The sequence below is a fragment of the Pelophylax lessonae genome (assembly GCF_965119305.1).
Source record: "Pelophylax lessonae genome assembly, chromosome: 8".
NCBI lineage: Eukaryota > Metazoa > Chordata > Amphibia > Anura > Ranidae > Pelophylax > Pelophylax lessonae.
Genome location: NC_138775.1, coordinates 160,235,366 through 160,262,816, shown reverse-complemented (window position 1 = coordinate 160,262,816; position 27,451 = coordinate 160,235,366). Strand labels below are relative to the sequence as shown.

The following is a 27,451-nucleotide window of genomic DNA, read 5'->3' as shown; positions in this document are numbered from 1 at the left end:
AAGAAAAACATAGGTAAATAAAGAGTATACTTAGCCAACCAAACATAGGTCCAATATATCCTAGATAATGTAACATTTAATTTTGCTTGTTGTGTGAGAACCAGTTACACCATGGTTCCCATAGTGAGCTAGTGCTTTGGTATCTGCCTATGGAAGATGCAAAAATCAGTTCATATGTAGCGTGAGTTTGAATGATGTTGGTTATTTCACTCATAAATGGTGGGTTGGGGTCTTTCCAATGCCTAACTATAGCTAGACAGGTAGCCAGTAACACGTGGGTCACTAGTTTCCGTAGGTTATGGGGAATGTGTTCTAGGTCTAGGGAAAACAGGGCCATACCCGCTAATAATGAAACAATCAATTTAAAGATATGGGTTATCATTTGAAAAACGTTTATCCATAAAGAGGAAATTTCAGGGCATGACCATACCATGTGAAGTATTGTACAAGTTGCTCCACAACCCCTCCAACACAACGGGGAAGCATTGGGGGCAAATTTGGCTATTGTGAATGGGGTCATGTACCAGAGTAGCAATAATTTATGGGTAATTTCCCATAGATTTATGTTCTTTGTGGCAGTGTAGTTAAGATTGAGTGCTCTCTGCCAGTTTTCAATCTGGGAACGACTTCCCCAGTTCGAGTTCTCAAGCCTTTATAAGCTTGGATTTAGAGAATACATTTTTGTCATTAACTATGTTGCAAAAGAAGGATATACCTTTGATATTGATACTGAAGAGGTGAAAAAGTGCGCTATTTGCCCTGATAAGGATATTTGTGTATGTGGGTTGTGGTGTAGAAAGTGGGTAATCCTAGTGTAACTATATAGATTGCTACCCGGCAAACCATACTCTATTTGCAGTGCCCTAAAAGTTTTATTTGCAGGCCCCACAAGTAAGTCGTCCACTGTGTGAACGCCCATATCGGGCCAATGCGCTATGGGGAGAACTGGGATGATGATAGGTAAACTTAATATCGGTAACTTAATTGTAGATCTGTTATGTGTCTTGCTCCGCATAGTGAGCGAGTTCCCCCAGGTCTGTAGGGATACTTCTATAGTGGGTGAGAGATTGTCAGGAGATTGGGAAAACCAAACCCTCCTGCTAGTAAGAACTGATGCGTAGTAATAGTCTCTAAAGATATATTTATTTTAAACACACACAATAACATAGAACACACTTAACCACTTGCCGATCGCCGCACGACTATATACGTCGGCGGTCAGCCCCTCACAGGCAAAGTGACGTAGGGCTACGTCGCTTGCTTGTGAGGGTCTAGGGAGCGAGCGCGCGCCCCCGGAGGTGCGTTCCCGCTCCCGCGTGGTCACGGACCCCCCCGCGCGTGTGACCGGTGGACCCGATGTACGCCGGCCACTCTGCGATCGACGGGGGAGAGGGAGAAAGTCAGGCAGCTTGTGTAAACAAGCTGCCTGTCATTCTCCTCGGTGTAAAGACAGTGATCACACGGATCTACTATGTAGATCCGTTGATCAGTGTCCTTACAGCTCAAGCCACAGCCAATCACAGTAGAAAGTACGCCCCTAGGGACACACACAGCCCCTCCCTCTCAAATAAAGTTAACCCCTTCACTACCAGTGTATTTTTGCAGTAACAGTGCATATAGTATATAGCACTGATTACTGTAGAAATGTCACTAGTAACCCCAAAAGTGTCAAAAATGTCAGTCAAGGGTCCGATCTGTCCGCCGCAATGTCGCAGTACCGCAAAAAAAATCGCAGATCGCCGCCATTATGCGTTAAAAAAAAAAACAACAAAAATGACAAAAATCTTTCCCTTTGTTAGTAAACGCGATAACTTTTACGCAAACCAATCAAAATACGCTTTTTGCGATTTTTTTTACCAAACATAGGTAGCATAAAATAAATTGGCCGAAAATGTTAAAAAATTTTGATTTTTAAATTTTTTTTGGGGGGAATTTCATATAAAAAAAAGTGAAAAATATTGCTATTTTTGCAAAATTTACGCTCTTTTTTTGTTTATAGCGCATGATCAAAAATCGCACAGGTGATCAAATACCACCAAAAGAAAGCTCTGTTTGTGGGAAAAAAAGGACACCAAATTCGTTTAGGTACAGTGTCGCACGACCGCGCAATTGTCCGTTAAAGTCATGCAGTGCCGAATCGCAAAATACCCCCTGGTCAGGAAGGGGGTAAAAACTTCCGGGGCTTAAGTGGTTAAATAATGTTTGTGTATACTATAAAAAAGAATGATCAAGAACAGGTATGTGTGAAAGTCCACTGTTCTTGATATAACATTTTTATGAGAATACAATATACAGCATCTTGCCCTGTGTCGCATGGAGCATGTAATGCACTCCAATGTTACGGCAATGGAAATGCATACTATAATAAAAACACATTAGTACAGTGAAAAAGGGATAGTACATATGTCAAATGCTTGCTGTTGCCCGAATGCCATGACATGAACAAAATGATGCAGAAGTCCTAATTTTTCCCCACTAGGGATAGGCAAATGGTTCGGCATGAGTTTGCAGGGTGTTCACAGGGTGTTCGCCCCGATGAACACCCTGCAACTGAGCACTGCACAGTGCATTCTGAGTCCTGACTGGGCAAAGCTTTGCCCACTCAGGGTGCAGAGTAAGCTGGTTTTTAACCACTTCTGGACCAGAAGGATCTGCGCCCTTAATGACCAGGCCATTTTTTTGCGATTCGGCACTGCATTTCTTTAATGGACAATTGCGCAGTTGTGCAACACTGTACTAAATAAAATTGTTCTTTTTTCCCCACAAATAGAACTTTCTTTTGGTGGTATTTGATCACCTGTACGATTTTTATTTTTTGCGCTATAAACAAAAAACAATATTTTTCACTTTCTGCTATATAACATTCCCAAAAAAAAAAAAAAAAAATCTATTTGTTTCATCCTTCTGTATTCTGCTACATATTTTTGGTAAAAAAAAATCCCAATAAGCGAATCTTGATTGGTTTGCGCAAAAGCGAATGGGTCTACAAGCTAGGGGAAAGATTTATGTCATTTTTATTTTTTTTACTAGTAATGGCGGCGATCTGCAATTTTTAGCGGGACTGCGACATTACGGTGGACAGATCGGACCCCTAACTGACATTTTTGACACTTTTGGGGGGACCAATGACATTATTATTATTATTATTATTATACAGGATTTATATAGCGCCAACAGTTTGCGCAGCGCTTAACAAAATGAGGGCAGACATTACAGTTACACTACAATTTGGAACAAAAGGAATCAGAGGGCCCTGCTCGTTAGAGCTTACAATCTAAAAGGGAGGGTCAATTGATACAAAAGGCAATAGCTGTGGGGGATGCGCTGATGGAGCAAGAGAAACAGTGTTATTAGTTAGTGGCCGGGTAGGCTTCTTTAAAGAGAAGGGTTTTCAGGGATCGTCTAAAGATGGATAGATTAGGGGACAGTCGGACAGATTGGGGTAGAGAGTTCCAAAGAATGGGAGAAGCTCTGGAGAAATCCTGGAGGCGAGCATGGGAAGAGGTGACAAGGGAGCTAGAGAGCAGGAGGTCTTGGGAGGACCGAAGAGAGCGGCTAGGTTGATATTTTGAGATCAGGTTAGTGATGTAGCTGGGGGCAGAGTTGTGGATGGCTTTGTAAACTGTTGTTAGCACTTTGAATTTTATTCGTTGGGTGAGTGGAAGCCAATGAAGGGATTGGCAGAGAGGGTTGGAGGACACTGAACGGTTGGTAAGGTGGATAAGTCTTGCAGCTGCATTCATTATGGATTGAAGGGGGGATAATCTATGTAAGGGTAATCCAATGAGGAGGGAGTTGCAATAGTCGAGGCGAGAGATAACCAGGGCGTGAATTAAGAGCTTGGTGGTGTCATTGGTTAAGAAGGGCCGTATTCTAGCGATGTTGCGGAGGTTAAGGCGGCATGATTTGGACAGGGATTGGATGTGAGCCTGAAAGGACAGTGCAGAGTCCAGGGTTACCCCTAGCACCCTGGCATGTGTGGAAGGACTAATAGTTATTCCATTGATCTTGACAGAGAATTCTGGGGAAGAGGCACGTAGAGGAGGAAATATTATGAGCTCGGTTTTAGATAGATTCAGTTTGAGGAAGTGGTGAGACATCCAGGCTGATATGTCTGTTAGTAGATCAGTGATGCGGGAGGAGACTGATGGGGTGAGCTGAGGGGTAGAGAGGTAGATTTGGGTGTCATTACTACAGTAATCAGTGCTAAAAATATGCACTGTTACTGTAATACCGACACTGACAGGGAAGGGGTTAACCTAGGGGTGATCAAAGGGTTCATTGTGAGCCTAGGGGAGTGTTTTATTACTGTGGGCGGAGGGACTTGTGAAATGATCACAGAGACCTGTGTTCTTATATAGAAGGATCACAGGCATTCTGTGATCATTTCAAAGAGAACAACGGTTGGCTGTGTTTACAACAGCAGGCCAGTGTTCTCTCTCAGCAGGGAGCGATTGTGGGTGCCCGGCGGCAATCGATTCTGCCGGTCCCGTGGATCGGCATCCCCACTGCCTAGTGGGGGCAGGTGGGCAGGCGCGCGCTCACCCCCAGAAGCGCTCCCGCGGATCGCCATACAGGTACAGTATATATGCGGCAGGCGGTCGGCAATTGGTTAAGGATCTGGGCCCTGGAAACTGCCCATGGCGTTAATAAAAACCGATGAGTCATCAGCTGTCAATGGGTTTCCCTGCTGACAGTTGAACAATAAAAAAAAAAGTGCAGGTAAAGAAATAAAAAAGTGCCCCCCCCCCCCCCCCCCACAGTTGATACCAGGCCCTTTGGGTCTGGTATAGATTTGGAGGGTAACTCCACGCCAAAAAAAAAAAAAAAAACGGCTTGGTGTCCCCGCCCCCCAAAATCCATACCAGACCCTTTCCCAGGCATGCAGGTCAGAAAAGGGGGAGGGGACAAGCAAGCATCCCCCCTGAACCATATCAGGCCACATGCCCTTAACATAGGGGGGTGGGTGCTTTGGGGCAGGGGTTGCCTCTTCCCAACAACCCTGAACTGTGGTTGTTGGGGTTAGTGGGAAGGGGGGCTTATCGGAATCTAGACGCAGTATTGGGTACATAGTACCCCTACCCATTCACCAAAAAAGTATCAAAAAGTAATAAACACAAGAGATTTTTTGTCAAATCCTTTATTAAAAAATTATAACTAGTGTCCCTTTAATCTAATGTAAATCACGCCGCCCGCCGGACCCGAAAAGTAAAAAAAATGAAAAATGCTCTCGTCTCCTGGGAGGTCTCCCGCCCTATACCCACTCTGCTCTTTGATATATCTTGTATAGGCAAGGAGCGGGGCCAACTGACCACATCACCCGTTGGCACCGCCCCCTTCTGACATCATGGACTGGTACATGCTGGGCATGTGACGTCAGAAGGGGCGGTGCGACCGGGTGAAGTAGCCAGGTGGCCCCTCCCCTTGCCTATATAAGAAATGTCATAGCACAGAGTGGGCATATGGCCGGAGACCGTTCTTTTTTCATTTTTTTTATTTTTTGGGTCTGGCGGATGGCATGATTGATGACGGATTTACATCGAGTGACTATTTTTAAAAAAATTTTTATAAAGGGTTTGTTAGAAACTGTCTCGTGTTTATTACTTTTTGATACTTTTTTGGTGAATGGGTAGGGGTACTATGTACCCGATACCCATTCACATAGGGGGGAGGTTCCAGTATCAGGGGGCCCCCTGATATTGTTAAAGGGGGCTCCAGATTCTGATAAGCCCCCGCTTGCAGACCGTGACAACCACAGCCCATTACCACAGGGACAAGGTGCTTTAGGGTGGGGGGGGGCATGTGGCCTGGTATGGTTTGGGAGGGCACTCACAGGCTGCATGCCCAGATAAGGGTTGCGTATGGAATTTGGGGGGGGGGGCCCATGCAAGTTTCTTTTTTTTTGGCGTGTTTTTTTCTTCAATAGCTGGGTGCCGGCAATTGTAACTGCAAGTAATGTTAAATGGGGCTAGACTCATTTTTTTCTTTAGAAATGTCATTTTTGCTGTAGCATATTTCATGCATGCTACAAATGTGTCACTTAACCACTTGCCGACCGCCGCACGACTATCTACGTCGGCGGACAGCCCCTCACAGGCAAACTAACGTAGGGCTACGTTGCTTGCTTGTGAGGGTCTAGGGAGCGAGCGCGCGCCGCCGGAGGCGCGCTCCCGCTCCCGCGTGGTCACGGACCCCCCCGCGCGCGTGACCAGCGGACCCGATGTCCGCCGGCCACTCGGCGATCGGCGGGGGAGAGGGAGAATGTCAGGCAGCTTGTGTAAACCAGCGACCTGTCATTCTCCTCGCTGTAAAGACACTGATCACATGGATCTACTATGTAGATCCGTTGATCAGTGTCCTTACAGCTCAAGCCAAAGCCAATCACAGTAGAAAGCACGCCCCTAGGGACACACACAGCCCCTCCCTCCCAAATAAAGTTAACCCCTTCACTACCAGTGTATTTTTACAGTAACAGTGCATATATATAGCACTGATTACTGTAGAAATGTCACTAGTAACCCCAAAAGTGTCAAAAATGTCAGTCAAGGGTCCGATCTGTCCGCCGCAATGTCGCAGTACCGCAAAAAAAATCGCAGATCACCGCCATTACGCGTTAAAAAAAAAACAACAAAAATGACAAAAATCTTTCCCTTTGTTAGTAAACGCGATAACTTTTGCGCAAACCAATCAAAATACGCTTTTTGCGATTTTTTTTACCAAACATAGGTAGCATAAAACAAATTGGCCAAAATGTTAAAAAATTTTGATTTTTACATTTTTTTGGGGGGGAATTTCATATAAAAAAATGTGAAAAATATTGCTATTTTTGCAAAATTGACGCTCTTTTTTTGTTTATAGCGCGTGATCAAAAAATCGCACAGGTGATCAAATACCACCAAAAGAAAGCTCTGTTCGTGGGAAAAAAAGGACGCCAAATTCGTTTAGGTACAGCGTCGCACGACCGCGCAATTGTCCGTTAAAGTCACGCAGTGCCGAATCGCAAAATACCCCCTGGTCGGAATGGGGGTAAAATCTTCCGGGGCTTAAGTGGTTAACAGGCACATTAAGGGGTCCCCCAGGCACTATATTTAAAGGAATTTTCATTTTATTGTTGCACTTTAAGCATCATTTAAATCACTGCTCCTGAAAAAACTTTTGTTTTTGTTTTGTTTTTTATACATGTCCGCCAGGGCAGTATCCAAACCCCCATAATCCTTTTTTGACCAATTACTTGCATATACAGTGTACAGCATAAATGAGTACACTCCAACAGATTTGTCAGAAAACCTTTACTTTCCTTTCTGGATCAACATTTTCTGTGGGACACCATACTACAAAATACTCCCACAAATGCAGGCCATTAATTGAAACCAAGATTTGTTGATTTGCACACAAAACAGTATTTTTCCTAACAAATTCATTCAAGACAATGTTGCAAAAATGAATACACTCCCATGAAAGTCTTAGGAGCAAAGCTACATTTTAGACCACAAAATCAATTATTCATTCAACAGGTGTCCAGCAGACAGTTAATTATAAAAGGGCGTTACTTAAAGAAAACCCTTTCCCATTTCATTCTGTCAGCAATGGTACCACATGGAAGAGAAATGTCACAAGGCATGATTATCTTCTGTGGGGCTGCAGGAGTGTTACTGGTGTTGGGGAGCTGCATTTCATTAATAGTATCATGAATTCACAGATATACTGCTCTGTTATTGAAAGAGAAGATACTACCATCACTCTGTGCCCTTGGTCGTCATGTACTTCTCCAACATGGCAATGATCCAAAACACACATTCATGACAACTGTTGCATTTCTGACCAGGGTGAAAGTGATTCAGTGGCTAAGTATGTCTCCTGATCTGAACCCAATCTAACACATATTCTGAAGAGACAAGTTGAGCATCACTCTCCATCCAGCATCCAGGCTCTAAAAGAGGTCATTCTTGAAGAATGGATAAAGATGGGTGTTGCATTATGTTGCCAACTTGTTCATTCCATGCCTAGAAGACTTGGTGCTATCTTTACAAATCATGGAGGTCATACAAAATACTAGATGTAGTCATTTTTGTTGTGGGGTATATTCATTTTTGCATCAACTAATTTGAAAGTTTTGAAAATTTTATAATCTAACTTATATAAACCTTACTTTCATGTAATGGAGCTAAACAAATGTTCTATGAAACTCAGTTTTGTCAAAATTTTGGAAATTGTTCTTTATTGAGATATTGGTTAAAATCGTACTTTTCAAAAGGGTCGTAATCATTTATGCTGAGCACTAAGCCTTCAGATTGGGGTCTTTTGATTACACCATAGACTTCAGTGGGGTTTGGGATTTCTGCTGCGAACCAAACAGGAAGGTGTTCGGCCCATCCCTATTCCCCACTATATCCAAAAAAAAACAGTTTAGAATGGAGTTGTACTTGTCATGCACAATGTTAACACCTCCTTTTCAGCATCAAGAGGAAATCATGCAACGAGAAAGCATGGACAGCTGTCTTTGTTCCTGCTATTGCACTAGACATCCAGTAGTGTCATCTTTTAATTGCCTATACACGTTTTGGCACTTCTGAAATCTGGTGTTGGCAGATGTCTGGAACAATATCAAACCCATAATCTTCCATGTTTTTTTCATCTTTAAAGGCAGGAGTCTCCAAACCTTTTTAGTACCTGGACCACATTGTATTTATTTTAAATTAAAGAATAGAGCTTTTCTCTGAGCTTTTTTTTGCAGTCCAATATGATTCAGTACTAGTGTTGAGCGAACACGGACTGTATTATTCGTGTTCGTACCGAATAATTGGATTTTTTGTACCCGAACACGGACACGGACACTTTACTGTATGTTCGGGTAAAAATCCGTGTTCGGTCGTTTTATTTCCGGGTTTTGCATGCTTTGGCGCTCTTTTCATGGCGGGCTTTCAACAGCCAATCAACAATCGTTTAACTGGTGTGCCTTAAGCCATCCCAGCCATGCCTGCAAATGTCTCAGTAGCTGTGATTGGCCGTCTGAAGCATGTGACCAAGTCTTTATAAGTTCGAGGCAGCCGCAGCGGCGTCATTATGCTGCTTAGATTCAGGGACAGAGCACACATCAACGTGCTGGCTGCTGATTAGGGAAAGATAGGCAGGAAAAAACCATTTGTGTCCGGATAGAATTGAGGGACAGGTCGGAGTGTTTAGGCAGGGCGAGTTGTAGGCATTTTAGGGATAGAGTCTGCTGAATTATAGGGTCAGTGTCTTCTACAAACTACAATCGATATTGCTGTGTGGGGGGTGGGGTCTGCACTCAATCCTGATCTACGATCTCTTCTCAATCCTGTTAGGGACAGAGTCTGCTGAATTTTAGGGAAACTGTGTTCTACAAACTACAATCGATATTGCTGTGTGGTGTGGGATTGGAGATAGGCAGGTGTCAGTGATCCACATCCATTTTTCTGTGTGTGAGCTGCAGTGAACACAATCTTTTTGGGCTGCAGTGAACACAATCTTTTTGGGCTGCAGTGAACACAATCTTTTTGGGCTGCAGTGAACACAATCTTTTTGGGCTGCAGTGAACACAATCTTTTTGGGGTGCAGTGAACAAAATCTTTTTGGGGTGCAGTGAACACAATCCTTTTTGGTGTGCAGTGAACACAATCTTTGTGGGGTGCAGTGAACAAAATCCTTTGTGGGGTGCAGTGAACACAATCTTTTTGGGGTGCAGTGAACAAAATCCTTTTTGGGGTGCAGTGAACAACATCCTTTTTGGGGTGCAGTGAACACAATCTTTTTGGGGTGCAGTGAACAAAATCCTTTGTGGGGTGCAGTGAACACAATCTTTTTGGGGTGCAGTGAACACAATCTTTTTGGGGTGGAGTGAACAACATCCTTTTTGGGGTGCAGTGAACAAAATCCTTTTTGGGGTGCAGTGAACAAAATCATTTTTGGGGTGCAGTGAACACAATCTTTTTGGGGTGCAGTGAACACAATCTTTGTGGGGTGCAGTGAACACAATCTTTTTGGGGTGGAGTGAACAACATCCTTTTTGGGGTGCAGTGAACAACATCCTTTTTGGGGTGCAGTGAACACAATCTTTTTGGGGTGCAGTGAACACAATCTTTGTGGGGTACAGTGAACAGAATCTTTGTGGGGTGCAGTGAACACAATCTTTGGGGGGTACAGTGAACACAATCTTTGTGAGGTGCAGTGAACACAATCTTTGTGGGGTGCAGTGAACACAATCATTGTGGGGTGCAGTGAACTCAATCTTTGTGGGGTACAGTGAACACAATCTCATACTTCTGAAGGTTTGAGGGTGCTGCCTGTTCCATACTCCCCCTACTCCTCATCTAGCCTTTTAGGGGTACAAACAATAGTAATTGGGGCCTAGTGTGGTTGTGTACGTGTGATATACATACACTTTTTTGGGATCATATTTTCTATTCCGCTATTTAATCAAAAACCTTTGGGGATCAGTTAAATTGGGGGATAGTCTGTGTTGGTACGTGTGAGAGAGATCCACCTTTCCAAGTTGTTGGGGTTCATCTCATACTTCTGAAGGTTTGAGGGTGCTGCCTGTTCCATACTCCCCCTACTCCTAGCCTTTTAGGGGTACAAACAATAGTAATTGGGGCCTAGTGTGGTTGTGTACGTGTGATATACATACACTTTTTTGGGATCATATTTTCTATTCCGCTATTTAATCAAAAACCTTTGGGGATCAGTTAAATTGGGGGATAGTCTGTTTTGGTACGTGTGAGAGAGATCCACCTTTCCAAGTTGTTGGGGTTCATCTCATACTTCTGAAGGTTTGAGGGTGCTGCCTGTTCCATACTCCCCCTACTCCTAGCCTTTTAGGGGTACAAACAATAGTAATTGGGGCCTAGTGTGGTTGTGTACGTGTGATATACATACACTTTTTTGGGATCATATTTTCTATTCCGCTATTTAATCAAAAACCTTTGGGGATCAGTTAAATTGGGGGATAGTCTGTGTTGGTACGTGTGAGAGAGATCCACCTTTCCAAGTTGTTGGGGTTCATCTCATACTTCTGAAGGTTTGAGGGTGCTGCCTGTTCCATACTCCCCCTACTCCTAGCCTTTTAGGGGTACAAACAATAGTAATTGGGGCCTAGTGTGGTTGTGTACGTGTGATATACATACACTTTTTTGGGATCATATTTTCTATTCCGCTATTTAATCAAAAACCTTTGGGGATCAGTTAAATTGGGGGATAGTCTGTGTTGGTACGTGTGAGAGAGATCCACCTTTCCAAGTTGTTGGGGTTCATCTCATACTTCTGAAGGTTTGAGGGTGCTGCCTGTTCCATACTCCCCCTACTCCTAGCCTTTTAGGGGTACAAACAATAGTAATTGGGGCCTAGTGTGGTTGTGTACGTGTGATATACATACACTTTTTTGGGATCATATTTTCTATTCCGCTATTTAATCAAAAACCTTTGGGGATCAGTTAAATTGGGGGATAGTCTGTGTTGGTACGTGTGAGAGAGATCCACCTTTCCAAGTTGTTGGGGTTCATCTCATACTTCTGAAGGTTTGAGGGTGCTGCCTGTTCCATACTCCCCCTACTCCTAGCCTTTTAGGGGTACAAACAATAGTAATTGGGGCCTAGTGTGGTTGTGTACGTGTGATATACATACACTTTTTTGGGATCATATTTTCTATTCCGCTATTTAATCAAAAACCTTTGGGGATCAGTTAAATTGGGGGATAGTCTGTGTTGGTACGTGTGAGAGAGATCCACCTTTCCAAGTTGTTGGGGTTCATCTCATACTTCTGAAGGTTTGAGGGTGCTGCCTGTTCCATACTCCCCCTACTCCTAGCCTTTTAGGGGTACAAACAATAGTAATTGGGGCCTAGTGTGGTTGTGTACGTGTGATATACATACACTTTTTTGGGATCATATTTTCTATTCCGCTATTTAATCAAAAACCTTTGGGGATCAGTTAAATTGGGGGATAGTCTGTGTTGGTACGTGTGAGAGAGATCCACCTTTCCAAGTTGTTGGGGTTCATCTCATACTTCTGAAGGTTTGAGGGTGCTGCCTGTTCCATACTCCCCCTACTCCTAGCCTTTTAGGGGTACAAACAATAGTAATTGGGGCCTAGTGTGGTTGTGTACGTGTGATATACATACACTTTTTTGGGATCATATTTTCTATTCCGCTATTTAATCAAAAACCTTTGGGGATCAGTTAAATTGGGGGATAGTCTGTGTTGGTACGTGTGAGAGAGATCCACCTTTCCAAGTTGTTGGGGTTCATCTCATACTTCTGAAGGTTTGAGGGTGCTGCCTGTTCCATACTCCCCCTACTCCTAGCCTTTTAGGGGTACAAACAATAGTAATTGGGGCCTAGTGTGGTTGTGTACGTGTGATATACATACACTTTTTTGGGATCATATTTTCTATTCCGCTATTTAATCAAAAACCTCTGGGGATCAGTTAAATTGGGGGATAGTCTGTGTTGGTACGTGTGAGAGAGATCCACCTTTCCAAGTTGTTGGGGTTCATCTCATACTTCTGAAGGTTTGAGGGTGCTGCCTGTTCCATACTCCCCCTACTCCTAGCCTTTTAGGGGTACAAACAATAGTAATTGGGGCCTAGTGTGGTTGTGTACGTGTGATATACATACACTTTTTTGGGATCATATTTTCTATTCCGCTATTTAATCAAAAACCTTTGGGGATCAGTTAAATTGGGGGATAGTCTGTGTTGGTACGTGTGAGAGAGATCCACCTTTCCAAGTTGTTGGGGTTCATCTCATACTTCTGAAGGTTTGAGGGTGCTGCCTGTTCCATACTCCCCCTACTCCTAGCCTTTTAGGGGTACAAACAATAGTAATTGGGGCCTAGTGTGGTTGTGTACGTGTGATATACATACACTTTTTTGGGATCATATTTTCTATTCCGCTATTTAATCAAAAACCTTTGGGGATCAGTTAAATTGGGGGATAGTCTGTGTTGGTACGTGTGAGAGAGATCCACCTTTCCAAGTTGTTGGGGTTCATCTCATACTTCTGAAGGTTTGAGGGTGCTGCCTGTTCCATACTCCCCCTACTCCTCATCTAGCCTTTTAGGGGTACAAACAATAGTAATTGGGGCCTAGTGTGGTTGTGTACGTGTGATATACATACACTTTTTTTGGATCATATTTTCTATTCCGCTATTTAATCAAAAACCTTTGGGGATCAGTTAAATTGGGGGATAGTCTGTGTTGGTACGTGTGAGAGAGATCCACCTTTCCAAGTTGTTGGGGTTCATCTCATACTTCTGAAGGTTTGAGGGTGCTGCCTGTTCCATACCCCCCCTACTCCTCATCTAGCCTTTTAGGGGTACAAACAATAGTAATTGGGGCCTAGTGTGGTTGTGTACGTGCGAGATACATACACTTTTTTTGATCATATTTCCTATTCCGCTATTCAATAAAAACCTTTGAGGATCAATTGAATTGCGGGATAGTCTGTGTCGGTACGTGTGAGAGAGATCCACCTTTCCAAGTTGTTGGGGTTCATCTCATACTTCTGAAGGTTTGAGGGTGCTGCCTGTTCCATACCCCCCCTACTCCTCATCTAGCCTTTTAGGGGTACAAACAATAGTAATTGGGGCCTAGTGTGGTTGTGTACGTGCGAGATACATACACTTTTTTTGATCATATTTCCTATTCCGCTATTCAATAAAAACCTTTGAGGATCAATTGAATTGCGGGATAGTCTGTGTCGGTACGTGTGAGAGAGATCCACCTTTCCAAGTTGTTGGGGTTCATCTCATACTTCTGAAGGTTTGAGGGTGCTGCCTGTTCCATACCCCCCCTACTCCTCATCTAGCCTTTTAGGGGTACAAACAATAGTAATTGGGGCCTAGTGTGGTTGTGTACGTGCGAGATACATACACTTTTTTTGATCATATTTCCTATTCCGCTATTCAATAAAAACCTTTGAGGATCAATTGAATTGCGGGATAGTCTGTGTCGGTACGTGTGAGAGAGATCCACCTTTCCAAGTTGTTGGGGTTCATCTCATACTTCTGAAGGTTTGAGGGTGCTGCCTGTTCCATACCCCCCCTACTCCTCATCTAGCCTTTTAGGGGTACAAACAATAGTAATTGGGGCCTAGTGTGGTTGTGTACGTGCGAGATACATACACTTTTTTTGATCATATTTCCTATTCCGCTATTCAATAAAAACCTTTGAGGATCAATTGAATTGCGGGATAGTCTGTGTCGGTACGTGTGAGAGAGATCCACCTTTCCAAGTTGTTGGGGTTCATCTCATACTTCTGAAGGTTTGAGGGTGCTGCCTGTTCCATACTCCCCCTACTCCTCATCTAGCCTTTTAGGGGTACAAACAATAGTAATTGGGGCCTAGTGTGGTTGTGTACGTGTGATATACATACACTTTTTTTGGATCATATTTTCTATTCCGCTATTCAATAAAAACCTTTCTAGGGCAAGATCTTAAATTACAGAAATATGAGGAGACCGTCAAATAAGGGCCGTGGCCTGGGTCGTGGTGCTGCTGGTAGAGCTCCTGTTGCAAGGAGAGGACATGGTCGATCTGTGCCAGCTACACGCACAAGTGAAACACCTTCCTCAAGTGTGAGTAGGCGACAGAACCTGCATCAGTATTTGGTAGGGCATCAAACGCCCCTAGAAGTGATGAGGCCAGAACAAGTTGAGGCGATAGTAGATTGGTTTGCTGCTGACAGTGCCTCCAGTTCCTTCACATTGTCTCCCACCCAGTCTACTGCAGAAAGGTCAGAGTTGGCACCTGCAGCCAATGTCCAACCGTCTTTCACCTCACCCCCTTGCAAATCAGGCCAGCAGTCTGAGCCCCAAGCCATACAGCAGTCTCTTATTCTTTTTGAGGACTCTGTCAGCAGGGTTTCCCAGGGCCATCCACCTAGCCCTGCCCCAGAAGTGGAAGAGATTGAGTGCAGCGATGCCCAACCACTTATTTCTCAAGATGAGTACATGCAAGGATCATCGCAGCACGTCTCCGATGATGACGAAACGCAGGTGCCAACTGCTGCGGCGTTCAGCATTGTGGAGACCGACAAGGAGGGCAGGGGTGAAGACTGGGTGGAAGATGATGTGGAGGACGATGAGGTCCTCGACCCCACATGGAATGAACGTCATGCAGGTGACCTGAGTAGTTTGGAGGAAGAGGCGGTGGTCGCACAGAGCCACCAGCACAGCAGAAGAGGGAGCAGGGTGCAGAAGCGGAGCGGCCGTGCCCTAGACACTACGCCCGCTACTGCCCAACGCAGCAAGGGAACGAGCGCACCAAAGTCAGCTCAAAGGAGTTCTCTAGCGTGGAAGTTCTTTAGAAAATGTGCTGATGACAGGACACGAGTGGTTTGCACCCTGTGCAATCAGAGCTTGAAGCGAGGCATGAACCTTCTCAACCTGAGCACAACCTGCATGATCAGGCATCTAAGTGCAAAGCACGAGCTGCAGTGGAGTACACACCTTCAAAACCAAGAAACGTCTCTGGCTCATCCTGCTTCCTCTTCTGCTGCAGTCTCGGCCGCTCCAGCCACATCTGTAGTGATACCGGCACCTGCCACCCCGCAAACAGACGATCTGTCAGCAACACCACCACCTGGGTCACCAACAACCATCTCCACAATGTCCCGTGGAAGCGTTCAGCTTTCCATCTCCCAAACACTTGAGAGGAAGAGGAAGTACCCCCCTACCCACCCGCGATCCCTGGCCCTGAATGCCAGCATTTCAAAATTATTGGCCTTTGAAATGCTGTCATTCCGTCTGGTGGAGACGCACAGTTTTAAAAACCTTATGTCGGTGGCTGTCCCACAGTACGTCGTGCCCAGCCGCCACTACTTTTCCAGGCAAGCCATCCCTTCCCTGCACAACCAAGTGGGGGAAAATATCAGGTGTGCACTGCGCAACGCCATCTGTGCCAAGGTCCACCTAACTACGGATACGTGGACCAGTAAGCACGGTCAGGGGCGTTATATCTCCCTAACGGCACACTGGGTAAATGCAGTGGCGGATAGCAATTTGGCGCATGTCCTTCCACCACCGAGGATTGCAGGGCGCTTCAGTTTGCCTCCTGTTCGTAACTCCTCCTACTCCGCTTCCTCATCCTCTACCGCCTCCTCATCCGGACAGCGTAACACCTTCACCACCAACTTCAGCACGGCCAGGGGTAAACGACAGCAGGCAGTTTTACAACTTGCCTGTTTGGGGGACAAACCACACACCGCGCAGGAGTTGTGGAGGAGCATGGAACAGCAGACAAATGAGTGGTTGCTGCCAGCGAGCCTCAAGCCCGGCCTGGTGGTGTGTGATAACGGGCGAAATCTCATAGCAGCTCTGGGCCTAGCCGGTTTGACGCACATCCCTTGCCTGGCGCATGTGCTGAATTTGGTGGTGCAGAGGTTCCTTAAAAACTACCCCGATATGTCAGAGCTGCTGCAGAAAGTGCGGGCCGTTTGTGCGCACTTTCGGCGTTCTCACCCTGCTGCTGCTCGCCTGGCAGCGCTGCAGCGTAACTTCGGCCTTCCCGCTCACCGCCTCATATGTGACGTGCCCACAAGGTGGAACTCCACCTTGCACATGCTGGAAAGACTGTGCGAGCAGCAGCAGGCCATAGTGGAGTTTCAGCTGCAGCACGCACGCGTGAGTCGCTCTGCGGAACAGCACCACTTCACCACCAATAACTGGGCCTCCATGCGAGACCTGTGTGCCTTGTTGCGCTGTTTTGAGTACTCCACCAACATGGCCAGTGGCAATGACGCCGTTCTCAGCTTAACTATCCCACTTCTATGCCTCCTTGAAAAAACAATTCGGGCGATGATGGAAGAGGATGTGGCACAGGATGAGGAGGAGGAGGAGGATGAAGAGGTAACATTTCCAAGGCTTTCAGGGCAGTCATTCGCAAGGGGCTCCGAGGGTGGGTTCCTGCACACGCAAACGCCAGGGACGCAATTGTCCAGCAGGGGCACAGTTCTGGAGGATGAGGAGGATGAGGAGGAGGAGGAGCTGGAGGAGGAGATGGAACCATGTTCACAGCAGGGTGGCACCCAGGCCAGCTCATGGCCATCACTGGTGCGTGGCTGGGGGGATACAGAGGACACGGACGATACACCTCCCACAGAGGACAGCCTTTCGTCGCCTCTGGGCAGCCTGGCACACATGAGCGATTACATGCTGCAGTGTCTCCACAACGACCGCCGAGTTGCCCACATTCTAACTTGTGCTGATTACTGGGTGGCCACGCTGCTGGATCCCCGTTACAAGGACAACGTACCGTCCTTAATTCACTCACTGGAGCGCGATCGCAAGATGCGCGAGTACAAGCGCACGCTGGTAGACGCCATGCTGCTGGCATTCCCATCTGACAGCGGGGCCACAGTGGAAGCACAAGGCAGAGGAGGAGGAGGAGGAGGTCGCCAACGCAACCAGGGCACCGCCAGCACCTCAGAAGGCAGGGTTAGCATGGCCGAAATGTGGAAAAGCTTTGTCAGCACGCCACAACAAACAGCAGCACCAGCAGCTCAGATGGAACGTCTTAGCAGGAGGCAGCATTTTACCAACATGGTGGAGCAGTATGTGTGCACACGCCTACATGTAGTGAATGACGGGTCTGCCCCCTTCAACTTCTGGGTCTCCAAATTGGGCACATGGCCTGAGCTTGCCCTTTACGCCTTGGAGGTGCTGGCGTGCCCTGCAGCCAGTGTATTATCTGAACGGGTATTTAGCACGGCTGGGGGCGTTATAACAGACAAGCGCAGCCGCCTGTCCAGAGACAATGTGGACAAGCTCACGTTCATTAAAATGAACCAGGCATGGATCCCACGGGACTTTTCCGTACCTTATGCAGAATAGCAATGGATACCGACCTTACCCACCCATTGTTCCATTTTTGCTCTTTCTCACTCTTTTGGGGTGTACCCTCATTTAAAATTTTTGAAAAGAAGCAGTGTTGGCTACCTCGTCCTCCTCCTCAGGGCCAGATTAATGTAGGGGCTATTGGAGCTGCAGCTCCAGGCCCCTACCTTTTATATAGGCCCCGGGTTGGCCATATTCACTGTTACCGCTCTTCTGTCACTTGTAAACACAGAAGTCTGGCTTCTATGCTCGCTTCCCCAGGCAGCACCCTCAGAACCTCCCCACACAGCGTGAAGGCCGGACAAGGAGGGACAGTTGGCGATGCATGGATGTGTTTATGGGCTTCAGAGACAGCATCCCATGTTGAATTAGGCATGCATGGCTGCACCCTTCCTCCTCTGGGTGCATGGCAAGGCACGGCCCTTAAGGCCCTTCAAAATCCTCAGCACCAAGCCCATGATGCTGTTAATCCGGCCCTGGTCCTCCTCCACCGCCGCTTCCACCTACACCGCCCATAGGTGTGCGCAGCCTATTGCATTAAGGTGTGCACCCCAAAGTTGAAATACACATGCATGTGTTTGCCAGCAGGGAGAGTAATGTATCGGGGCCATGTACCTGTAGGCAAGGAGAAATAGAGCAGAGCAGGTCCCAGGGAGATCTTTCCCATCTCCTCACTGGCAATGCTATGTGCCCTAGGTGATTAGGGTGTGCCCAGGCACACCCAGCACACCCTGTGCGCACGCCTATGTCACCGCCACATCCACCACCACCTCAACCTCCCTCCTACTCCATATGGGCCTCGTCCTTCAGAGATGAAGAAGAACATTGTTTTATTTTTCTGTTTTTTTTTTGTTGTTTTAAGTTATTTCCCTATCCACATTTGTTTGCAGAGCACTTGCCATGCTCTTAATTACGTTTTGCTGCCATTTGCAGCACTCTAGCCCTTTCCTTTGGTGTTTTAGAGCCATTTTAGTGCCTTAAAGTTCGGGTCCCCATTGACTTCAATGGGGTTCGGTGTCCGGGAAAAGTTCGGTAAAAGTCCGGGACACGGACCCGGACTTTTTTTTAAAGTTCGGCCGAACCCGTCGAACACGGACATCTAGGTGTTCGCTCAACCCTATTCAGTACCTCAAGAAATGAGATAGGCCATCAGTACATCAGGATTGATCAATTTTAAGATACAGTATATATACCATAGTTTGTGGACTCTATAATTTTTCTACAGACTAAATAATAAACACTGATTTGGGTTATTTTCACCAATGAAATATAACAGAATACAGTTTGGCCTAAATTCATGAAGAAAGATTTGCAAAATTCTACAACAAAAATGTTACAAGAAAAACTTTTTTATATTTTTTATATTTCAAAATTTTCTATCTTTTTTTTTTTTTTTAGCAAAAATGAAATACCCAGTGGTGATTATATACCACCAAAAGAAAGCTCTTTTTGTGTATAAAAAAAATAAATACATTTAATATGGGTGCAGTGTTGCATGACTGTGCAACTGTCATTCAAAGTGTGACAGCACTGAAAGCTGAAAATTTGCCTAGGCATGAAGTGGGTGAAAGTGCCTTGTATTAAAGTGCTTAACACATAAAAAGAGATAACATATCAAAGATATGAAACAAATAGAGTTAAATGATGGATCTAAATGATCGATGATAAAGAATTTCCCTACACAGTACACAGACATTAGTAGTATTAAAGAGACAAAGAGACCTATGTATACATATAAATGATAGATTATGTATAATATATCTAGGCCCCTTCAAGTTATCATGAAGCAGAGAACTAGGTTCTCAAATCTAGTTAATACAGAAAAGAAACCACAAAGAAAAAAAGAGAAGAAAATAATAAAAAAGGCGGGGGAGTTGATTGCAGTCAGGGTCACGCCATCCCAGACCACATGCATCTGTAGACAAACCCGGGAAAGGAACTGACAGCAAGAGATGGCAAACTTTCCTCGTTCGCAGCCCGCTGATTTTGCGAACACATGGCGTTGTTCGCGGTGGCCATATTAGTGTAAATTTGGGAGAATTTTGACCCATGACACAGCCGTCAAGTGGTACGGGACAGCCAATTTAAACATTTCAGCACATGGACATGCCCCCTACCTTATAAATAGACCAGAGCTGGCGGCCATTTCACATTCTGCTTTTTGTCAGCGTAGGGAGAGGTTGGAGAGTGCATCAGGGACAGATTGCCAGTGACACAAATAGCTCTGTTAAGGTCCACACAAGTCCTTTTAAGGGCTGGTATTTGATATAGGTGTACAGTCTCTTGTCAGTGTAGGGACAGGTATGCTGTGTGCACGAGGGAAAGATCATCAGTGACACAAATCGCTCTGTTAAGGTCCACAAAAGTCCTTTTAAGGGCTGGTATTTGGTATAGGTGTACAGTCTCTTGTCAGTGTAGGGACAGGTATGCTGTGTGCACTAGTGATGGACGAACATCGGCCGGGGCGGTTCGCAAAAGGTCAGGTCGCAAAAAGGCGAACTTTAAAAACCTTTAGGTCATATCTGCAGCCACAAAAGAATTACTAGCTGTGCACAAATAGTCCCAGCACATGGACAATGTCATGACAGTATTGCAATTGGAAAAGTTGCCCTAAAAATATATATATATATTTTTTTACAGCAAAACATTTTTTTTTTTTTTCATAAATCAGCCAGAACTGACAGCAGCCGGTAAATACATGTCAAATACACATAGGGTCCATTCACACATCTGAAAAATGGGTCCGCATCCATTCCACAATTTGGGGGAACCTTTACAGACCCATTGATTTTCAATTCCAGTCTAAAAAATTAGGCATTCACAGGATAAAGGAGTAAGTTTCGGCCATTTCAGGCCCCAAAAATTAGCCCACATGTGTTTACCTGACAGCTAAGAACGTAGTATTCTGTGGCTGAAGGTACATTAGGCATTCACAGGATACAGAAGTGTCGGCCATGAAAGGCCCCAAAAAATTAGCCCACATGCGTTTACCTGACAGCTAAGAACGTAGTATTTGATGGCTGTAGGTACATTAGGCATTTCCAGGATACAGAAGTAAGTGTTGGCCATGAAAGGCCCCAAAAATTAGCCCACATGTGTTTACCTGATAGCTAAGAACGTAGTATTTGGTGGCTGGAGGTACATTAGGCATAGTGATGTCGCGAACCTAAAATTCGCCGTTTGCGAACGCGAACATCGGCAAATGTTCGCGAACCGGCGAACCGGGCGAACCGCCATAGACTTTAATAGGCAGGCGAATTTTAAAACCCACAGGGACTCTTTCTGGCCACAATAGTAATGGAAAAGTTGTTTCAAGGGGACAAACACCTGGACTGTGGCATGCCGGAGAGGGATCACACAAAAAAAAGTTCTTAAAAATTGTAATTTTTTGATAGAGAGCCAATTATTGGAAAAATTAAAATAAAAATAAAAAATTTCTTTGGATTTAGCATCTGGGGGGTCTAAAAAGTGTACCTGTGAAGTTTTAGCTCTGTAGCATGTCCGGAACCAGAAAAAAATACGAATTAGGGTTAGGGCTAGGGTTAGGCTTAGGGCTAGGGTTAGGGTTAGGGTAAGGGTTAGGGCTAGGGTTAGGTTTAGGGTTAGGGTTATTTTTATGGCTAGGCTTAGAGGGTTAGGGTTAAGGTTAGAGGGTTAGGGTTATGGTTAGAGGGTTAGGGTTAGGTTTAGTGTTACAGTGACATGCTACAGAGCTGAAACTTCACAGGTACACTTTTTAGACCCCCCAGACAATAAATCCAAATAATTTTTTTTTTTTTTTAAGTTTTCCAATAATTGGCTCTCTATCAAAAATGACAATTTTTAAGAACTTTTTTGTGTGATTTAGTGTCTAGGGGGTCTAAAAAGTGTACCTGTGAAGTTTCAGCTCTGTAGCATGTCCAGAACCAGAAAAAAAGATAATTTTTCAGTAGAGCAGGGATGGTGGGAACCCCTTTTACACCTATATGATCTTTTTTTCCTGGTTCTGGACATGCTGCAGAGCTGAAACTTCACAGATACACTTTTTAGACCCCCCAGACAATAAATCCAAAGAAATGTTTTTTTTTTGTTATTTTTTTTTCCAATAATTGGCTCTCTATCAAAAATGACAATTTTTAAGAACTTTTTTTGTGTGATTTAGTGTATAGGGGGTCTAAAAAGTGTACCTGTGAAGTTTCAGCTCTGTAGCATGTCCAGAACCAGAAAAAAAAGATAATTTATATTAAAAAAATACTCAAATACCAGCCCTCAAAGGGGCTTTTGGGGACAATATATATATATATATATATATATATATATATATATATATATATATATATCACAGAACAAAAAAAATTACACAAATACCAGCCCTCAAAAGGGCTTTTGGGGACAATATATATATATATATATATATATCACAGAAAAAAAAAATACACAAATACCAGCCCTCAAAAGGGCTTTTGGGGACAATATATATATATATATATATATATATATATATATATATATATATATATCACAGAACAAAAAAAATTACACAAATACCAGCCCTCAAAAGGGCTTTTGGGGACAATATATATATATATATATATATATATATATATATATATATATATATATATACAAAAAAACCTCAAATACCAGCCCTAGGAAGGGCTTTTTGGGGTGCTGTCCTTACAGCAGGAGTGTACCAAGAACACTGGCTAACAAGACCGGGAACTGTCCCTAGCTATAACAGCAGCAGCAGCACCAGCACTTTCCCTGCTCTCAGTAACACAGAAATGATCTAAAATGGATGCTGCCCTTGCTTATTTATAGGAGGTGGGAGGGTGTGGGAGGGAGGTATGCTGATTGGCCTGGAATGTGTCTGCTGACTGTGATGTTCAGGGTCAAAGTTTGCCTCAATGATGATGTATAGGAGGCAGACCGAACATCGCATATGTTCGCCCGCAGCGGCGAACGCGAACATGCTAAGTTCGCCGGGAACTGTCCGCCGGCGAACAGTTCTGTACATCTCTAATTAGGCATTCACAGGATACAAAAGAAAGTGTCAGCCATGAAAGGCCCCAAAAATTAGCCCACATGGGTTTACCTGACAGCTAAGAACATAGTATTTGGTGGCTGGAGGTACATTAGGCATTCACAGAAAAAATAATTGTCGGCCCTGAAAGGACGCAAAAATTTGGTATTCAATGGACATGAAAGGCCTTTTATGCTGCTGTAATTAGCGAAGACAAGGACCAGGAATTGTTGTGGGTGGATGGCGGTCTGGCGGATATTTGTGGCCTGTCATGAGGAATTTCAGTGAAACATGGTCTAGTGGTCACATGTGTTGAATTCCTCAGAGATCCATGCCTCATTCATTTTTATAAATGTGAGGTAGTCTACACTGTCATGAGCTAGGCAAGGCGCTTATCGGTCACGATCCCCCCTGCTGCACTGAACGTCCTTTCGGACAGGACACTGGATGGGGGGCAAGCCAACAGTTCCATTGCAAATTGTGCAAGCTCTGGCCAGAGGTCAAGCCTGCCCACCCAGTAGTCCAGGGGTTCATCACTCCTCAGAGCGTCCACAACGGCCATTAACCCGATGTAGTCGGACACATGTCGGTCTAGGCGTTCCCTCATGCTGGATCTGGAGTACAGCTGTCGATGGGTCGGCTGAAAGAAGGATCTCATATCTGAAGTGACCAAGACATCTTCAAACCACCCTCTTCTTGCAGGCGCTGTTGGATTGCTACCCGCAACTGTCTCTCTTTGACTGGAAATTCCTCTGCCAGCGCACGCAAAAGCAGAATGCAGCATTTCTCGCAGCAAGGCCTGGAAGTGCTGCATTCTGATTGCCCTCTGTGATGCTGGTAACATTTTCGCCATTTTTTGTTTGTACCGTGGATCTAAGTACGTTGCCAGCCAGTACTGGTCCTTGCCCTTTACGCTTTTTATACGGGGGTCCCCCTTAAAACACTGGAGCATGAAGGCCCCCATTCGCACTAAACTGGAAGTGGTGTAGTGGCCTGCCTCCAGCTAATCATCCAGGATAATGTCGTCCTCGTTCTCCTCCCCCCATTCACGGATAACACCTTGGATCCCAGAAAGGTTTAAAGCATGCTCTCCTTGCTCGTCCTCATCCCCCCAGCACCATCCTCCTCTGACTCCTCCTCAGACTCCTGCTGTTGACTTGTCTCAGATGGAGTAGCACTAACTGGGAATTCATCAAACATTGCGACTTCCTCATCTTCCTGCTCCTGCTCCTCAACGGCTTGATCAATGACACAACGCAATGCACGTTCCACAAAAAAGGCGTAAGGTACAATGTCACTGATGGCACCCTGGCCGTGACTGACCAGTTTGGTGATCTCATCGAAGGGCCGCAGAAGTCTGCATGCGTCGCGAATGAGCAGCCACAGGCAAGGTGAAAAAAACCCAAGCTCCCCAGAACCTGTCCTGCCGCAGAGTTCATACAGGTAGTCGTTAACTGCATAGTTCTGCTGGAGCAGCCTATCAAGCATATGCAACGTTGAGTTCCATCGCGTCGGGCAGTCACAAATAAGACGCCTGACGGGCAGTTTGTGTCCCGCTGAATGTAAGCAAGGCGAGCCATGGCTGTGTAAGATCTTCTGAAATGGCCAGAGATTTTCCTGGCCTGCCGCAAGATGTCCTGGACCCCAGGGTATTTGGCAATGAATCGCTGCATGACCAAGTTCAGGACGTGTGCCATGCATGGCATGTGTGTTATTTTGCCCTGTTTCAGCACGCTCAGCAGATTTGCACCGTTTTTTGCACACCACTTTACCAACTGTCAAATTGAGCGATGTCAGCCACTGATCTGCCTGTGAATGCAAAGCTGAAAGGAGTGCAGGACCAGTGTGGCTCTTGGCTTCCAGGCATAACAGACGCAGCACAGCATGGCAACGTCTCATCTGGCATGTGAAATAGGTTCTGCGAATCTGGGGCGGCGCAGCGAAAGACACAGTAGAAGCGGAAAAGGAGGAGTCAGCCGAGGAGGAGAGGGTAGATGGAGGAGGAGGAGGAGAAGAAGAAGAGGCAGGCCTGCATGCAATCCGTGGCGGTACAACCAAATCTACACGGGTGTCACGGGTTACATGCTTGACGGCCGTCAGAAGGTTCATCCAGTGGGCAGTAAAAGTGATATACCTTCCCTGCCCATGTTTGCTAGACCATGTGTCTGTGGTCAGATGTATCTTGTCACCAACACTGTGTGCCAGAGATATATTCACTTGCCGCTGAACATGGCCATACAACTCTGCAATGCTCTTCTGCAAGAAATATTTCCTGCCTGGGACCTTCCATTGTGGTGTTCCAATGGCCACAAATTTACAAAAGGCCTCCGCGGCCACCAGTTGATATGGCAGTAATTGGCGGGCTATCAGTTCTGACAAGCCAGCAGTCAAATGTTGGGCAAGAGGGTTATCCGGCTTCATCATTTTTTTCCGCTCCAACATTTGGGACACAGAAGCCTGCCTTTTTCCAGAACAACCTGACGACGACATCATGGAAGGTGGAGTGGAGGACAATTGTGAGGAGAGAGGAGAAGAGGCTGGACGGTGAGAGCCTGGAGTGTGGCTTTGTGGGTTCTGACGGTGTTGCTCCCACTGGGCTCGGTTATGGGAGTTCAGGTGCCTCCCTAGGTAAGTGTTGAGCTTACCGCGACTTATGCATTGACTGCAAAGGCTGAAGATGGCAACACTGTTGTCAGCAATGGACACATTAAAAAAGCCCACACTGCGGAGCCATGTGCCGGCGTCCTGGGAGCACCAGAAATGACTGTACATGGTTGATGGCTCACTCCTGATACATTTGCAGTCTGCTTTGTACCTCTTGTGCAATGCAAGTTCCGCCTGCCTCTCCTCCCTATCTGCTGGTCCATCTCTCCCTCTGAACTCCCCTCCTCTTCCTCTCTTGTGGCCACCCACATGACGTCCATAGACACGTCATCATCCAGGTCACCTTCCCCACCACTAATATTTGAGATCTCGGAGTAGGCAGCAACAGAAGGGACCAACCTCCTTGGGCTGATCTGGGTACTGTTGTCAAAATGCTGAGTGGCGGCTGTTGTTACCTCCTCTTCCTGATCTGATGCCAACAATGGCTGCACATCGCAAATGTCTTGTGATGGATCGGAAAATAATTCCAGTGACTCAAGCGGAGGGTATGTGGTGGTGGTGTCTTTGGGGGTGCACACAGCAGAGAGTGAAGAGGGTGCAGATAGAGAGGATGAGGAGGGTGCAGAAGAGGAAGGCTGAGTGAGCCACTCAACCAAGTCTGGTGCGTCCTTTGACGTAATCGAATGCACCTCCTGAAACTTCACACTTTGGCTCCGGTCTACTGCTCCTGCCCTACCCCTACCAGCCCTGTGTAAGTGTCTGCCTCTTCCTCTGTCATGTTTTTACATTACCCTGTGACAAAAGTCTCTAGAGAATCCCAGTATATCTGGAAAAAGGTATATAACACTCTGCTTCAATCTGTGGTATTGGGGGGCCACAGTTTTATCACACCAATTCTACAAATAATTGGCCACTAACTGTTGTCAGTGTGTATAGCACAGTTAACACAGCAAAAGAGGCTAAATTTTTGCAGGACTAAAATACAATCTTAGAAAAGTATACTGTTAAATAACACCCCACTCCAATATGTGGTATTGGGGGGGGGCACTGGTTTATCACACCAGTTGTTCAAAAAATTGTCCAGTGAGTTTGGCACTGTGTGTAGCAGAGTTAACACAGCAAAAGGGGCAATATTGTTGCAGGACACAAATACGCTTGTAAAGGTATACTCAGATAACACCCCACTTCAATATGTGGTATTGGGGGGGGCACTGGTCTATCACACCAGTTGTTCAAAAAATTGGCCAGGGAGTTTGGCAATGTGTGTATCAGAGTTAACATAACAAAAGAGGCAATATTGTTGCAGGACACAACTACACTTGTAAAAGTATAAATGATATGAAGAGTAAAGTGCGCTGATCTGTGATATGCTGCTACCAGATGAAAAAATATGTGATAGAATAATTAATGGTGCGCTATATCAAAAATTATAAAGTGTGTATTCCAATCAATACAAAAACAATTCCAAATATAAACAAAATGTATATACAGAAATGGTGAAGAAAAGTCCCACGACACAACTGTGTCAATAGTGAGACCACCAACAGTGATGGTGACAAGTGAATGTGTCTTCTGTACAATACAAATCAAAATGTAAATAAACGGTGTATAAGTCCCAACTCTATTGAATCAATGGTGAAACCACCAACAATGGTGAGGTGCTGACAGGTGATGGTTAATTCGCTTTGTGAATTGAAGTTCCCTCCACCTGCTGGAAAGCCTCCTTACCGGACGGAATAGGGTAAGAGCTTTTCTATAGTGAAAATAAACAATCCTGGTGCCCAAACTGAACAAAGTGCTCCCCGCCGTGCATTCACAAGGGCCCGTCAGGCCTCTTACCAGATCAAATGGGTATATCAAGCACTGCTCACTGCCCTCAGGTTCAACCGATATTGGTAGCCACAATGGATGTAGAACTCATATGTCACTCCACTGTTCACATTCGGGTAGGTTTCTGTGTTCAGATAGTACTCATGGCCACTTGTTATGGGTGAT

At 45.4% G+C, this 27,451-nt stretch overlaps 1 protein-coding gene across 1 annotated transcript in view; it reads right to left on the bottom strand.

Moving 5' to 3' along the window:
- LOC309562208 (uncharacterized protein) overlaps positions 1–27,451 on the bottom strand; it is a gene marked incomplete at its 5' end in the record, with an annotated part of 1,875,955 nt that overhangs the window by 128,938 nt on the left and 1,719,566 nt on the right. The window lies entirely within an intron of this gene.